This window comes from Otolemur garnettii, unplaced genomic scaffold (genome assembly GCF_000181295.1).
Source record: "Otolemur garnettii isolate 467f Iridium unplaced genomic scaffold, OtoGar3 scaffold00103, whole genome shotgun sequence".
NCBI classification, from domain to species: Eukaryota; Metazoa; Chordata; class Mammalia; order Primates; family Galagidae; genus Otolemur; species Otolemur garnettii.
The window spans coordinates 2,832,362-2,839,373 of NW_003852498.1; the positions used below are offsets into that span (position 1 = coordinate 2,832,362).

The 7,012-nt window shown below is 34.2% G+C and overlaps 1 protein-coding gene across 1 annotated transcript in view; it reads right to left on the reverse strand.

Moving 5' to 3' along the window:
- TACR3 (tachykinin receptor 3) overlaps window positions 1-7,012 on the reverse strand; it is an 84,399-nt gene that overhangs the window by 23,055 nt on the left and 54,332 nt on the right. The window lies entirely within an intron of this gene.

Here is a 7,012-nt window from a genome sequence, read left to right on the forward strand (position 1 = left end):
GCTTTTTTTATGGTTTCCTTGTAGGTCAGTAATTTCTGCTGAACGTGTTCTTGTAATGAAGAGATTTCCCAGAGTATTTTTTCCTGATTAGAGCTGGTAGCCAGCATATTAAATATTGATATAAAAATAAGTGAAAAGAACTGGAACCAGATTCCAAATCATGAAAACATTTTTACAACCATAAAACTATATTAAGCAGAGTTTAAAGAAAATAAAAACAGAACTATGAGAAATATAATTTGTTATAGTATCAAATTTCTACGTAGATTTTACACCTCAGTGGGGAAATATAACTGATTCCATGACATTCATTTTATTTTCATCTGGGATAGTCATGGATGCTTTTATTTTCCTCAGGGCCCTGAAATTGAGCTGGGAAAAAAAAAGGCTCTTTGAATATAGTTTTAATTTCTTTCTACAATTTTTAAAATTTGGTTTGTGTGCTATCAGAATTGTAATTTTTAATTGCCTTCTAAGCAATGGAGATTTGACATCATGTCTGGGTTCAAGTGAACAGGCTAGGTTGCTCAGAAAGTTAGGTTGAGTTGCTCTTGAGTCAACTGGCTTATAGAGTTTCCCTCACCTATCCACACACACTCATAGAATTTGTATATACAAATTTCTTACCAGATTTTCAACTTCTTGATTCAGCTGATTATGCTTAATACCCAAGCTACATACTACTGTACTAAAGATTTGTTTTCACAGTAATAAATATTCAATTCTTTATGATTCCACCTAACAAATAGCTTACAGAAGTGATTTATTATCTGAGTATTTGGAGATAATATACTTGATGGTTTTTAGAAGACCTTTCCACTTTATACTCAGATGTGCTTCATCGTCAAGTACATGTTTATATTAGATTCTTCAATTATAATGTTGATCTGCTTTTTAAAAAAATTTTGATGGAAAAAGTTTAATTGGTATTTTTTAATGACTTAGCTAAAGAAGTACAGCTATTATTCCTTATTAATAGTCCTACATTTCTTCCCTAAATTCCATTTAGGCAAAATTGATTTTATGTTTCTCTGATGTTTTAGTATCATGAAACCATTGGAATGTAAATTAAAAATTGATTATCAATTAAAAGTTAATCTTTTAATCTCAGATAATCTTATTATGACATTTTTCTGATATGTAAAACAGTCCATTGGCAAAAATGCATATATTTTCTTTCCTATTTGTGAGATTATATTTAATGGAATTCTTTTCTTTGATCATCCAAGACTCTCACTGTAGGCAGTGCGATTTCTGAATGTTTCTGAAAGTTGCATCACCAATGATACTTGCCAAGTTGAATGTACACAGAGTTTCTCATACCATTTTCAAGTTCATCCACAAATAAGCACATGGGGACACTGTAGAGAGAATGCATAAACTAAGACCCCAGGAGATTTGAAGTGAAGCAGGTACTGGATGGAACTTTTCCCTCTTCCATGACCTGAGTTAATTCTACCTTCAATAGGCCTAATGCTTGAATAGACCAGATGTCTAAGCAACAAATTATTTTCATGGTCAAAAAAAGAAAAAGAAAAAAAAGAAGAGACAAGAAGACTCATCACTCAGAGCATGCTGAGGATTAAATGAGAATGTAAATGCCAGGCTCACAAGATAGCCAGGGAATGCCAAGATATTCATTTTCACTTCATTTCCATGATCTTACTAGTTTATAAACATATTTTAAATTATTAGTACCATGGCCTAAGTTGATTATGAATGTACCTTTTGTAAAGCAAAGGAAAGTGATGATGGTTGTCTGAGGAATGTGGGTAAAACCAAGATTGGGTAATGGAGAGCCAACTACTGTCCAATTTTAAGACAGAAGGTGTGCAGCTATTATGAGTTTTAATAGGAGGATCTTTCTTTTACCATATTACCTGCTGTCTATGGGTGTGTTTGTGTGTAAGTTAAAAGTATGTGTGGGTGTGTGTGAGAGAGAGAGAGAGAAAGAGAAAGAGAGAAAGGGTGGTTTAGGGAGGTTGCATCAAATTCATATTTTCCATTATAATTTAAAAAAAAGACAAGCCTAATTTTTGATAATGACAATGGTTTCACCTCCTTGCCAACTTAATTTTCATAAAGTAACAAGATGGCAGATATTCCTTGAAAAGTTTGCTTATAGAAAACAACCCCCCCAAACCCTATTGTGATAATTACCAGAAGAAGAAAAAGAATAAATGTTCTGTTCTTGGTATTTGTTTTAGCTTTACTGAAAAATTAGGAGAGTAAAACATTTAATAAGATATTAATTGACTATTAAAAGACAATAAATGTTTTTAAAGTGTCATAAGGCACAAAGACTGTAATGGCCGTGTAATTGTTAACTGATACAGAGAGCACGAAAGGAAATGAAGGCAGATCCTTCCGTACAATGTCAACTTGAACTGGCTCATGAAGTTCATCTTAGGAAATAAACAAAACAACTTGCTTATGTATTTGCTCTTTAGATCATAAATATTTTCTGAGAAAGAGTAATACCTCTTGCTCTGACAATTCTAGAAACACATTTTACAACATCACATTCAAGCCCTTCCCACAGTATGTCAGAAAAGCTGAAGGTGTTCCAGAAAATTAAATGTCATGGATTCACATAGAGCAATGATGTCAGAAAATAGGTGACCTGTTCTAGAAGAAATCCTCAAACAGGATATTGAAGAACATGAAATTATAATTGAAACATGAATATGAGTGTATGGGTCACGGCATAATTCAAAGGTACATTCAAATAAGCAAGGACATATTATAAAGATATTGTCCAAAAAAGAAATTTAGGGTTTCTGCCTTCCAATAATGGCAGAGTAGCTTTTATGTGTATATGTATGTGTGTGTGTATATAGTATGTATATATATAGATAAGAAACATACACATAAACATATATACATCGTATATATAGAGTATATATATTATACAAAGTATGTAGTATTGTATATAGTATGTAAAGAGTAGCAAATAGCTTACATTTCTACATAGACACACACACGTGTATATACGTATATCCATGTATTTATGTGCGTATCTCTTATATATATGTGTATATATATGTCTCCTGTACAGAAGAGACAGTTCAGAGTTTTGAGTCCTACCAAACTACAAAGTGGCAGTAAAAAGCTTGGATTTTCTCCAGGTCTGTATTTTAGAAAAAATGTTATGCCCAAGACTAAAAGAATAATCCTAACTCCAAGGGCAAAATTAAAATAAGTTATCCTCACAAAACGTAAAACCAAATCTTCATCAATATGAGTTTTTCAGATAAAGATATTATTCGGTCTTAACATGCTATCTTACAATGCTGTCTAGTATTTGACCAAAAATGATCATATCTATGAAAAAATAGAAAAAATAGAAAAATGTAATTCATACTCAAGAAAAGAAATGAGATAAAATGAATTATGTAGTTCTGTAAAAATACTAGTTCAGAAATTTAGGAAAGAAGGAAATCTATGTGATTGCTTTTAGGGTTAATTTGAAGGATCTGTCATCGATTGGATGTTGATTAAGAAAAGGAAGAAATTATAGATTAGTTCTAGATTTGTGTCTGGAGGACTCTGTCTATATTAATAACATTCTACAAATGGGAGGAAGGATTTCAGAGACAAAGATCATTACTTAGTTTGAGGTGTTAAAACTATTTTGATATAAATCTCAGGGACTCCAGATGAGAAATCTACTACAGGCATAATATAAATGCAGATTTGGAACTTATTTCCAAGGGTGTTGCTTGTCCTCAGAGTGGATGAGATTATCTGACTGGGGCTCTACGAAAGCTATGTAAATATAAAAGATGAGGCAGCTCTGGTGTGAAGATTAGCATTTAGGTGGTAGTTAGACCCCCCCCCCCCAAAAAAAAGTCAGAAAAGGCTACTGAAGAGGAAAGAAATAAAGCAAATACCATGGAAGGGAGACTTCACAAGTGGGAGTGACCAAATAATTTCTGTTTCAATATAGTCAAGAACTAAAAGTATCCAGCCAGTGTAGCAGCAAAGATGTCAAAGGTGACTTGGCAAGGGTGGTTTCTGTGGAGTGGTGGGTTGGAACCCATACACAATTGACCAGAGGGGTAGGAAAGAGATGAAAACCAATGTAAAAAAAGTACAAGATGGAGCAGATGTGAGCATGCTTAACATTTGGAGTGAGAACACATATTCAGGTGAAACAGGCTGTAGTTGAGAAGATGGGTTTAATTGATGGAGGAATGATCTAGAGGAGGAAATGGCAAGGATTGATCTAGAAGGCAGACACTATGTAGATGAAGAATATGAAAACTCAGAGACCAGAGGAAGATGGAGGAACTTAATGAGGTATTCGGGTAGTGAGGCTGGTCAACAATTTGTGGCCCACTGAACCTCCAGGGCCCATATTGGAGAATTCAAATACAATTTTAGGAATTATGCAGATACTGCAGAAAAGTTGCATTGCCATTGCCATGGATTGTGGAGCTTGTAGCAAGGAGTTGTCAAACTCAGAAAAGATCAATGTCAGGGTGGTTAGAGAAGGGCATTTAGCAGTTTTAAGAAACCACACTTCTAAAAATAAATGCATATTAAAGTTCTAATCAAAATGAATTGGCAGGCAAAATTAAAGATGGAAATGCCGTGAGGTCTTTTGTCAGATTTCTCTGTCCTGAAATTAAAATATTCCTACCATTCCCTTATAAAAAGGATTCAAAATAAATACATTAATTCTTTCTCATCATATTTAAAATTTGCACAAATAAAACGATAAGCTTTTCCTCATTTAACTAGTATAATCTAGGATTTTAGTTGGATGAAAAAATGTGTGCAAAAGTACAGATTTCTGAGAGATGAGAATCTTATCTGTGCTCTTAAATCATGTAAAGACAGAGATCCTAAGACTTTCCTCTAAAATTAAAAAAAGCTAACTACTTCATGTGCTAGAAAATAGTTATTTTGCTTATTTGTGGTAAAGTTTCTTTTGGTCTGTAATCATAGATTCTAACAAAGCAACAACTTTTGTGCCTTATGTATATGGAATGTTTAATAACATTATTATAGAAAAGTTTCTGGACTATGCTGTCCATTTTAGGCTATGACCCTCAAGGAAGATGTGTGTTAAATCCTTCCTTTTAAAATCATTTGCTCCAAGTTACTTACATCCTAATAAGTCTTATGTAAAAACCAGACAGCAATAGCAACTATTGTAAGATGTGCCATTCTTCCATTCAGTGTTTTACAGGTGATCCCTAAATAAATGCAAGCTATTGATTGCCCCATGGCACTAGATTTAGAAGTCCTTGTACAGAGTCATTTTTAGTAGAAATATCTGGTGTGGTAATGAAATGTTATAGGGGATGCCCTGTGAAAATTTTATGGCTAGAAGGTAATCTGGTATTAGGAGGTTGGAGACCTGGTTTGTATGTATTCTTAGTAGGTATGTGAAACTGACTGCTAATTCTCTAGGAAATCTTGTTTTAAAATACAACACACTATCTTGTTCAAGCTGAATTCACTGTGGCATGTAAATTTGTGACCATCACTCATCTTTTTTCAATTTTTGATGAAATACTTCTCATATAAAGGAAATTATTTCATACTTGATCTGCTGCCTTTTAACTAGCACAGGCAGCCTTTAAAGGTTCTGTCATTTATTCTAAATAATATTTAAGTTCTGATTCCTTTTAGATATGCAACTACTATTCTGTGTGTTAAATTCAGTTTTCTTAGGATGCTCTTTTCCTTTGCAGATTTATTATGTGAAGCATGTATATTCCTTGAGGGTGTCTGTGAAAATCATTTTCCTTAGCCAGCCTTAGGCAACTATAGAAAAAGGCTTTAGAAATTCCTGTCTCAGAGATTATACAAAACTGCTGCATCTGGTTTGTGATGATGAAATAATGAGGCAGAAATAATGAGGATAATACTTGAGAATCTGAAGGTACAAATCACAATGCATTATTTCCACTAGTTCTAAATATTTCCAAATAAAAACCGATTAAAGACAGTTTCGAGAGGCATACAAAGGATTTGACAAAGTCATAAATTTGGAAGTACATTGAATAAAGTATATAGGTATACAGAGAATTAAAACACTTTTGGGATCAACTACCTAAGCAAAATAGTAGAGGAGAGTCTCCCTGAAATCTTGGTGAAAATGAAATAAAAATAAATAATATTAGAAAGATATTTGGAAAGACTTAGAGCACATAATTGGAATAATATAAATAAGGTGTTTGTGCAACATGGTTTGAAAGAAAAATCCCACTATTTTTCTATTTATAATCCCCTTCTGACTTGAAGGAGAATGAAATAACGGTGTAGAAAGGACATTTTATTAGCTGTAGGTTACTGACGTCGACAGTGATTGGAGTGTTTAGAATAATTTGAATTATAGGAACAGTGCTGCTGTTCAAATTGTAAAAACAGTATCAAATTTGTCATTACAAACCGTGGATGTGGGCAGGCATGGTGGCTCACGCCTGTAATCCTAACACTTTGGGAGGCAAAGGTGTAAGGACCTCTCTTGGCCAGGAATTTGAGACTAACCTGAACAACATAGTGAGACCCCCATCTCAAAAAAAAAAAAAAATAGAAAAATGAGCCTAGTGTGATGGCATGCACATACAGTCCCAATTACATGGAAGGGTAAGGCAGGAGGATGGCCTGAGGCCTCAAGTTTGACACTGCATAAGCTATGATAATGTCACTCCACTCAAACCCAGGCTACAGAGCAAGACCTTGTCTCAAAAAAAAAAAGAAATTGTAGGTGAATAGTCTTTTACAAGCAAAGAAATGAATCAAAGATGGGCAGCAAGAAGAAAAGATGGTGAGGAAAAAGAAAAAAGTGAAGGTGATGAAAATAGAAACACATGCGGTTGCCTGGTGCCTGGGCCTGACTTCAGAGGAAATGCTGAAAGGAGTTTTATGCCCAGGGAGGCAAATTCCCCTTTTGGACGCATGTGCACTGCCTATGTCTCTCCTCAGAGGCATTTCCAGACGCCTCCACTGATTTTCCCCATGGTCCACTTCTGAGTGGTAATTGTTCTCTGCACTC